This window comes from Phyllobates terribilis, unplaced genomic scaffold (genome assembly GCF_046119375.1).
Source record: "Phyllobates terribilis strain yellow unplaced genomic scaffold, ASM4611937v1 Scaffold_7__3_contigs__length_470593459, whole genome shotgun sequence".
In the NCBI taxonomy this organism is placed as follows: Eukaryota; Metazoa; Chordata; class Amphibia; order Anura; family Dendrobatidae; genus Phyllobates; species Phyllobates terribilis.
The window spans coordinates 99,560,355-99,571,595 of NW_027362767.1; positions in this window are offsets into that span (position 1 = coordinate 99,560,355).

Here is an 11,241-nt window from a genome sequence, read left to right on the forward strand (position 1 = left end):
TGTGCGTGAATGTCTGCCTACCGTGCGTCTACCTGCATGTCTGCCTACTGTGTGTGTGTGTGCGCATGTCTGTCTACTGTGTGGGTGTGCATGTTTGCATATGTGAAGGATGAGGGGACAGCCTGTGTTGTATATCTATATTTCTCCACAGTATCTGTGCATCATGAATGGTGGTATGTGTTAAAGGGGCCCACTGAAACTCTTTCGCCCACGGCCCACGAAAACCTGGAGTCGGCCCTGACACTGTGCATAGGCAGAAAGCTACCAATCATTGTTGGAAGCAGGGTTACACATACCAGTTGACTAGGAGGTATGAGACACCTAGTCCTCTAGTGATAATCTCTTGCTGATAAAATGCTGATTTTATTGAAACAACAACAGGCAGCCCAGTAAGTGACACTTTGCTGGAATTAGGCTCTCAGCCCCTACATATTAGGGGCTAACATAAACCTGCTGACAAATTCCCTTTAATTTAGACAACAATATGAAATCTCTGTACCTTAATGGCACACATTGAAGACGTTCCTGCCATGTACCATATGCACCACATGAATCGAGCCCACACTATCCCATTAGCTACTCCTGGCAGAATAGATAGAAGTCTGACTATACAGTTTAATGATCAGCACCAATCGTGACCAATAAGTTTCGTTAATGATATACATAATTGTGCTAAGCATAACTACTGTAGAACTACTCATTCATATAGGATTAATGGGCTGTTCCAATTTCTACATTTGTGGTAGATCCAAAAGGATATTCTGGGTTTATGCGCCCCCTGACTACAGTAAGCCAAATAACCTAAATAGTTTCATGCCTTTAAGGCTTTTCTGTTGGATGAACTATGGGAGGGTGGCAACCAATGTCTGCAATAAAAGACTTGTCTTCGGAGACGGTCATGTGCTTTTTTTTATGCAGAACGGAAATCTGATGTTATGTGTGCTTTACACACCACTAGAAGTCACACAGGAGGACATACTGTAACCTTCACTTTGCAGCTGGTTGGCCTTCTGTTCTGATGCAGCTAAGACTTTAAGCCAATGCATATGAATTAAGAGGATATTACAATAACTCTCTTGATATGATGGACTGTGAAGGTCCTTTGTGGGCTGCTGATTCACATCTGCCAGGTTCCTGGTGACCTCTTGTTGTGGCTAGAGGACTGTATCACATGTCTTGCGAGCATCGAGTAATCCCGTTACTGAGACATAAACATTCAGTAGAAAGCAGAGATCTGTGCTCAGCTGTCCATGTGTTGGCAATCTTGAAAGCAACTCATAGAGTTTTTCTGTGTTAAAAAAACAAGGAAGAATTATCAATGTCATCCCGTGACCTACAAAGTCCAAGTATGGCTACCTGTCTAATATTGCGTAGATCCCCTTCATGTCCCCAAAATAGCTCCAAAGCTATTAGATAGCATAAACATTAGATAGCAGTCAGCCAAATGGTTCCACTGGAAGATATTTCGCCCAACTGTCCCAACAAGTCCTGTGACAATGAGGGGGACATTGTCACACATCTCTAGTGGCTTATCTAAAAAAAAAAAACCAAAATGATAAGAAGCCCAACAGCAGACATGCCGGATTCATATCTTCCCTGACACCATCTCTCGGGGGCCCTATAGATATTAGACTATTGTCTGAACCTATTAATAGCGACGGCTTTGGCTAACATTGGTTTAATGTGTATGGGCGCCTTAATTCATGGTCTTCACAAAACCTCAGAAGGTTTCTTGTGGCAACTGGTATCTAAGACATTACTAGCAGGTAAGTTGAGTGGTCAGGCAACATGAATTAGACTTGTTTTTTTAGCAGATCCCACAGATTGTCGATTGGACAGAGCTTTACAGATACAGATTGAGGCAAACCATGAAATGCCTGTCAATGTATTTGTGAAGACACAGCGTCTTCCATGAGCGTAATGCTACTCAGAAAACACAGGGTGAGGGTAAAACAGTGTGGCAATACTTTATTGAACCCCAAAACAGGCAATAAACACATAGAACAGTCCCCTTTGCAAATACCCAAGATGGTACAATATTACACAGTCTCACCCTTCCGCTCCGCCCGCCTGGGATAGAACAGCTGCAACTATGAGACTTCCAAGGCCAACCAACTCAACCAGTAGCCCCCTGCTTTTGACGGGCCCCCAGAGAGGAGGTAGCGGCAAGCTTAGGAAGACGACAGTCCATCGAGGTAAAAGGCCAGGAGACCTGAGGGTCCCACCCTGGCCTCTCAGAGTTTCTATGGGGCCAGATGACTGGCTGGTCCCAATCTGGCTTCTCCGAATGTCTCCAAGGGGTCCAGGTGACCTGAGGGTCCCACCTGGCAACCCCAAACAACATATCCATGGGGCCAGGTAACTTCATTGCCCCAACCTGTTCTCCCCAAATGTATCCATGGGCTCTCTGATGGTCAATGGAGAAGATCCGTATCTTTCCAGTCAGGGACATATAGCCTTACGCTGGAATCATGTACAATCCAAATCTGTGTCTCTTTGCTTAAAGTCATGCTTCCAAGCTGATGGTCTGAAAAGAGTCTGATTTTGGATTCTCCTTGTAAAGTCTGTTTCAATTCTCTGTCTCAAATCTCTTTTCATCAGGATAGAAAAAAAACTTTTTTTTATATTTAAATATGGGGCTAAGGTCATCAGTCACAGGCCAGAGGTAAAAGTGCAGGGATCAGGTCTCATTGTTTGAGCTAATCAATTTACATAGTTGGTATAGCAGGGGGGCTCTTGTAAATAAACATCATTGTTTCAGAACAAAGAGAAGACAACATTCAGGGTTACACAAATACTGGTCTGTCCTTCTTGACCAGCCATAGAAATACACATACATTCACAAGTCAACATTAACACAATAGTGCATTTAAAAGCTGTATCGTCACAGCATTCAGTGCATTTGGGAACATTATCTTAATGAAAGACGCCCCTGCCATTAGGAAATACCATTGCCATGGGTGTACTAGGTCTGTGCAATATTTAGATAGGTGGAATGTGTCAAAAAGCAATGTACACAAATGTAAGGACTCCATTTTTCGAATCAGAATATTACTCAGAGTATCACACTGCCTCCAGAAACTCTCCCTTCTTCCCATAGTGCATGTTGGTGTCATCTCTTCCGAAGGTAAGCATCGCACACCCAACTGTATACATGATGTAGAAGAAAACGTGATGGATCATAGCAGGACACTGTTACAACTGCTCCAGGGTCCAGTTCTGATGCCCATTGTGGTTGCTTTCAGTGGAGAACTGAAGTAAGCATTGGCACTCTCACTTTGCAGCAAGCTGCGCTGCACTATGTATTTTGACACCTATAAACAATTTAATTGTGTAGACTTAGAATATATTACCAGGACATGTCAAAAGTATAGTGGATGTAGATCCCATCAATTAGGTCCACATCTATCTTAAGTAAGTGGCACTGATGCGCACTGACATCAGCGACTCCACTGAAAGCAGCACACAACAGGTCCCCCATTCTTGAGAAAGATGCGGGTCCCATTGATAGATTCTGGAATTTGCATCTACTGTACATTTATGGCATATCTAAGCCCTTAAGATTTTGGTGCTACAGTTCGTCTTCTTTGGCAAGAAGCTCTGAGCAATCATGACCGTACAGTATCTTACAAAAAAATCCTACACCACCATAAGACATTGCTTAAAAGGTGCTGCCCACTACTGGACCACCCCTCATTTTAGAAGACAAATTAAAATAAAAATCTTCCTTTATCTGCCACAGCGCCAACATTGCAGAAACTGCACCGCTGCAGAAGGTGGGTATACACGGTTTTAACTGAGCTTCTAAAATGGTGGTCTGGTAGTGGATAAATCCCACTACACTATTGTGGAGACATTCTCCCCTAGAATCAATGTGATTGGATTAGGGGGCAGTATCTCCTTAGTATGGCTCCGCATCAAGAATCATACAGTCTCGCCATGTGCTTATGGCCCACGTTTCAGAACTCATGACTGAGAAATGAGGAATATCACATGAACATATTTGTACTTAGAAAAGAGGAAATGAAAAATGACAAAACAAAGCCAAGACTGACCAACCAAGAGTTTTTCTGTTTATAGAAATATTCTTGAAACTCAGGACATGTGTTTTGTTTAATTATCCACTTCATAACCTATTGCTCTGCCTGGAACAGCCTAGATCTAACAATCCAGTATATGTTTTGTAGTGGTTAATAGTGGGAACTAATAAAAATAAAGAGTAAGCCAAAAGCATGTAACATCTGAATGACATTGCTTCCACCCACACTGTTTTCAGCTAGTAGGCACAGACATGGCCCTTATTTGTAAGATAGAGAGGAGAGCAGGACAGGTGACATCTCATCTCCTAAATCCTGCGGAATTCGAGTGAATGGGACATGTGCGATTTGGTACATGTCACATCAGGTATCAACAGTGGTGGACTAGGGGGCCAAGGGTCCACCAGTAACCAACTCCAGGACCCAAACTTTTAACTTCATGCAAATGTGACATTATCCTTAATCATACATGTATATAACAATGAACTGGGTAGATTGATAAATGAATAAGATGCCGTCTTCGTCTTTACATAGTGATTCAAGGATATTGTGCCAAGTACAGGGGCCCGCCGGAGGATTCTCCTGTTCTCCTGTGGGGCAGTCACGCCTGGGTATCAATACATGTGCCATCACCTGCCCAGCTCGCCTCTCTTCAGTACTGGGGTTTTACCTTGCTACATTTGCTTGCTTTTTGCAAATGAAGATGTATTTTTCAATTTCATTATTTTGGGGTATATCTAATTTAAGAATGCACTTTTACTAACTTTTTTTTCTGGGACAAATGGAAAATAATATAGAAATTTCACTAGATTTTTATATTTTTTTGCATCTCTATTTTCAACATTTGGCATAAATAACATATAATGTGTTTATTTTTTGTCAGTACAATTACAATGATACAAACTAGCAGTTCTTATATACAGTAGTTTCTTTATGTTTTACCAGTTTTGAGAAATAAGTGCACATTTCATGTAAAAACGATATTTTAATATATCCGCTTATTGTGATCGGCTGCAGTAGTGGCTCGTGGGGGATGTCATCTGATCAGCTTGCTAATCAAAGACCGCAGATTGAACGCACTGGAAATTATCATGTTAGCAACATGACTTTTATTTTAGTCCCTTCCTTTGAAGATGGGCTGCACAGCTGGATAAAACAGTTCTTGCTATTGTGGTGGTAGCAAATAGGTTTCTTATTTAACAACGCGTTTCGACACCGAACCAACATCTTTCTCAAGTTAAAAAAAAATGGCAATACTTCAGAAAGAAGCCGGTTTGGTGACGAAACACGTTGTTAAATAAGAAAACTATTTTCTAACACCACAGCAGCAAGAAATGTTTTATCCAACCGCACAGCCCATCTTCAAAGTGTTTTTTTTCCTACTGCTGCATTTTTGCCATTTTGGGCTTTTTCATAGACGTACTGTAGTTAGATAGTACAGAACTAAGTTGTTATATAAATGATACTTCCCTGTATCATAGCCTACCATAACAAAAATGGTTTACTGCAGCCCAATCTTGAACTACTGAATCAAAAAATGTCTCCATTCTGTGAGTCCGTAGAAATTGGACTGCACTCAGATGACATTCGAGTGCGGTCCGATGGTTTCCACGCACTCATTGACTTGCATGGCCAACTGTGATCCAAATATTGGATCAAACGAAGGCATGCAGTGATTTTTCTACTGACAGACACTATTGAATATGTGCACGGCCCCATAGACTAACATTGGTCTGCATGCGTTCTGATGTTTTGTCGGATCGCACTCGGACCGAAAATACGGCCATGTGCACAAGACCTTAGGTAGGAGCAGATAGAGACAGTTTATGGGCCCTTTGCTGTCATCATAATGAACAATTCCACTTAGTTTGGGGGTGGAGATGGTCCCTCTTACCTCTTGGGCCCGGGTTCCACCAGTGGTATGTCTGCCCCTACTTTCAGTTGTAGGTGAATGTTTTAGATTTCACAAAAAATGTCTGTCTCCATTGTTTGTCTCCTGGAGTCATCATTCCAGTCTGTGACTATGCTAATAAAGCCTAACTTATCTACTATGTGTTCCCACACGAGAATCCTAATTTTCAGCAATCTTTTAATCCATGTGAAATATTGCCTCTATCAGTTTAAACATAGTAGACGATGCGCTAGGAGCAGCATCTCTGTAGTGATATTACTGTCTGTGTCGAATGGGTTATGAGCTACAAATCAACTAATCTCCTGCACTAGGTTAATTCCCCGGTGACCCAGATAGCTTCAACACCACTTTGAGGATCCTCCATGGAGAGATTGGCACATCTGGATTAACAACTGAACACAGAAAAATGTAGTTATACAATTAGTCTGAAGTGAGACTAAAGGATCCTCACAAGGCAGGCGACTTGTACAAAATTCTTCTGAACATTATTAGTACAAATAGCCAATATAAAGTAGTATTTTATTTTATTCATTGTAACTCATTCACAAAATGACATATCTCCATTTTGGCTGCTGTCACTGCATCAAGAAATCTTGCTCATTTCTTTTCTACTTTATGGCTCATTCAGACATCCATGATTTTTGTTGTGAGCAAAAAAAAAACGGTCCGATTTTCATCAGTCTTTCAGTTTTTACCATAAGAATTTCATCAGTTTTTCTCATATGAAAAAAAAAAAACAAAAACAAAATCTAATGGAGGCTTCTCAAGCTTCTCCTATCCAGCAATCTGTAAAACAGGGCCTGAGCATAAACGGCATCCAAGTGCTGTCCCATTTTCTCATGGACCCATAGACTTGCATTGGCAAGTTTGATCTGTGACTCGGATAAATCAGACATGTCTCTGTGTTTTGGAGCAGACTAGTGATGGGTGAGCACTAAAATGCTCGGGTACTCGTTGCTCGGGTCGAGCAAATTGGAACGCTCGGGTGCTCAACCCGAGCAACGAGCCCAATGTAAGTCTATGGGAAACTCGAACATTTTTCCGGCGGCTCCCCCCGGCGGTCTGCAGAGGGCCTAAAAATTGCCCAAATCGATGGAAACAGTACTCAAATTACATGGGAACAGCATGGGGAAGACCCCTGGAAGCATTTCTGACTCATAGGTCACTGCTGTCAACAGTTGTCAGAGTATTACACCACTTTTACGGACTCACAATAAAACATCCAAAAAAAATCCAAAATGGATTTTCCTGGAAAATATGTTAAGGAATATCCTTTCCAGTGTAATGACTTGTATATAAGGCAAAATAAATATACAAAAACAAAAATGCTCCTCCACACCTTGGGCTATGTTCACACGTAGCGTTTTTGATGCGTTTTTACACTTTTGCATTGCTTTCAACCAAGACAAATGCATTCACCGGGAAATGTCATTTTAACATTTTACAACCTTAGCTGGCCATGTAGTGTGTGAGACATGATCAGACACATCCTGTTTCATTTATGATGGAGGGAATCTGAAAGTCACAAAGCCTATTTTTATAGGGCCATCAAACGGCCCTTACCATTCTTAAAGGGCCAGCAGTCTGCCCTCGCTATTGTTAGAGAGCCATCAGGCGGCTATGCTTTTTTGTTCCCATTATTAACGAGTGGGTCTCATATACTGTTATTGCATATGCAGTGACTGCAAGTGTGGCGCCCCTGTGGGTTCAGTTGCCACAGAGGTACTGCATCTCACCCAGAGGTGTAGCACCCCACTCTCAGGTAAGGAAGGAGTACTACCCGGGACCCATACACCCGCATCCAACACACTCCACTTCAGTGGGGAAGGGCGAGATTGCTTCTAAGGGAGAGCACAGTCCCTGGTCCCTAGCTGGAGGGTGGAACCATGTAGTGGGTGTGGGTGGAGGAAGTAGATCAGGGGAGCACCATCAGGAAGAGTATAAGAAGAGGGGGAACCATCTAGAAGGGAGTCAGAGTTCAGTCAGTTCAGTCAGAGGTAGAGTTTAGAGCAAGAGCTCAGGAGGAGCTGCTCAGGAGGAGTGGTGAGAGGAGTTGGGCCTAGTCTGAGAGGCCCAGGAGAGAGAGCGAGAGAGGAGCAGAGGGAAGGCTCCAGAGGAAGACAGAGGGGATCCCAGGGGCACGGTAAGTGCAGGAAGCCACCTGTGCGCCCGAATCTACACGGACGTGGAGGGATCAGGCCACAGAGGGGACCGGCCCCTAAAACTAGTGGAGAACAACCAGGCTCAGCTAGATAACCGGAGGCTGCTGCATTTGCAAGGTGCTGCAGCCAACCACCACAATTACATAGCCGAAAAGGTGGCCACATAGGGTCCAGGGGATTGCAAGTCGCCCGACAAGACCGGAGGCTACTGGCTTGGGACACTGATTGTGAGGCGCAGGGCAGGAGGGTGAAAGCCAGCGAAGGGAAGACGACCTGGAAAGGCACATAGAATGGGGTCCCGTTTAAGTGCTCCTGAGAGACTTGAGAGTTGCTGAACCCCTTCCCTGGTGGACACAGGATGACGTGGGAGGTTACACACTAGCCTGGTAACCTGGAGTCTTGAACAACCGTGAGTAAAAACCTGAAGACTGCACCCCACTGTGTCCTGCACTACACAGCACCAGCAACATCTACCTCATAAGATCATCATACACTGCCCTGGAGCTAAGCTCTGCCTGTGGAGAGCTGAATCAACTCTGCTGTGTTACCATTAGCTCCAGTGGATCTGCACCGCAGCGGCGGCCCCATATAGCCGCATACCACAGGTGGCGTCACGAACATTATCTCTAAAAACTTTATTCCCCTTTTACTTTCCCTTTAATTGGCCGCCCTGGGTCACGGATCGGATCACTGCCACCGTGACATCCCCCAGCACCGACCGGCTTGGCTACTGAGTACCCCAAGTCCCAGGGGGCGCGTCACAAGGACTGCCAAAAATTTGGAGGCACTCCAATGCCCCTTGCAAGAGACGTATTATGGCATTATATGGGGCCCAGCCTGAATGGGGCATTACATGGGGCCCAGCCTGCATTCGGCATTATATTGGGCCCAGCCTGCAAGAGGCATTATATGGGGCCGAGCCTGCATGGAGCATTATGTGGGGCCCATACAGCATGGAGCATTATGTGGAGCCCATACAGAATGGAGCATTATGTGGGGCCCATACAGCATGAAGCATTATGTGGGGTCCAGCCTGCATGATGCATTATATGGGACCCAGCCTGCATGGAGCATTATATGGGGGCCAGTATCCTCTATGGAGCAATATATGAGGTCCATTATTCTGTATGGAGCATTATATGGGGTCCATTATTCTGTATGGAACATTATATGGGGTCCATTATTCTGTGTGAAACGTCATATGGAGTCCATTATTCTGTGTGGAACGTTATATGGGGTCCATTATTCTGTGTGGAACATCATATGAGGTCCATTATTCTGTTTGGAGCATTATATGAGGTCCATTATTCTGTATGGAGCATTATATGGGGTCCATTATTCAGGGTCCATTATTCTGTATGGAGCATTCTATGGGGTCCATTATTCTGTATGGAGCATTATATGGGGTCTATTATTCTGTTTGGAGCATTATATGGGATCTATTCTGTATGGAGCATTATATGGGGTCCATTATTCTGTATGGAGCATTATATGGGTTCCATTATTCTGTATGGAGCATTATATGGGGTCCATTATTCTGTATGGAGCATTATATGGGGTCCATTATTCTGTATGGAGCATTATATGGGGTCCATTATTCTGTATGGAACATTATATGGGGTCCATTATTCTGTATGGAGCATTATATGGGTTCCATTATTCTGTATGGTGCATTATATGGGGTCCGTTATTCTGTATGGTGCATTATATGGGGTCCATTATTCTGTATGGAGCAATATATGGGGTCCATTATTCTGTATGGTGCATTATATGGGGTCCATTATTCTGTATGGAGCATTATATTGGGTCCATTATTCTGTATGGAGCAATATATGGGGTTCATAATACTGTATGGAGGACTATGTGGTGCCCATAATACTGTATGGAGGACTATACTGTCCGGTCTGCACTGTGTGCTGCGAGGATTCGCCGGTTTCGGAGCTATTGTAGAATTTACAATAGATATCACTCATGTAATGTAAGAAGTAAGTGAAATCTTCGGCATTGTACTATACCTATATTCCTCTACCTTATCTGAGCATCATATATCGTGGTATGTGTTAAAGGGGCCCACTGAGACTCTTTCGCCCAGGACCCATGAAAACCTGGAGCCGGCTCTGCAAGAATGAATAAGAGAAACAGCAAGAGTTTTTTCAGAGTCAAAGGTAAGAAAAGGTCTAATTGTAGAGACGTTTTTGAGGTGTAGGTGACATGAGCGAGCAAATGATTGGATGTAGGGGGTGAATGAAAAATCTGAGTCAAATATGACCCCAAGACAGTGGACTTGTTGCTGGGGAGCAATGGTGAAACCACAAACGGAAATGGTAATATTGGGCATAGCTAGGTTAATGGAGGGAGGAAACATGAGGAGTTCAGTATTTGACAGATTCAGCTTTAGATAGAGAGGACATACTGTTAGAGACAGTAGAAAAACAATCACTGGTATTTTGTAGTAGTGCAGGGGTGATGTCAGGAGTAGAGGTGTATAATTGGGTGTCATCAGCATAGAGATGGCACTGGAAACCGAATCTACTGATGGTTTGCTCCATAGGGGCAGTGTATAGGTCACTGTGAAGACACGAGGTCTTCCGTGGGCAGAACACTACTCAGACAACACAGGATGAGGGTAAAACAGTGTGGCAATACTTTATGGAACCACCAAACGGACAATAAACACATAGAACAGTCCCAGCAAATACTCAAGATGGTACAGCATTACACAGTCTCACCCTTCCACTTGCCCGCCTGGGATAGAACAGCTGCGACTTTGAGACTTCCAGGGCCAACTACTTCAACCAGTGGCCCACTGCTTTTTGTGGGCCCCCACAGAGAGAAGGTAGCAGCAAGCTTAGAAAGCCGACAGTCCATCGAGGTATAAGGCCAGGAAACCCAAGGGTCCCACCCTGGCTTCTCCGAGAGTTTTCATGGGGCCAGATGACTGGCTGGTCCCAATCTGGCTTCTCCGAATTTCTCCATGGGTTCCAGGTGACCTGAGACTCCCACGTGGTAACCCCAAACAACATATTCATGGGGCCAGGTGAATTCATTGTCCCAACCTGGTCTCCCCAAATGTATCCATGGGTTCTCTGATGGTCAATGGAGCAGATCCGTATCTTTCCAGTCAGGGCCG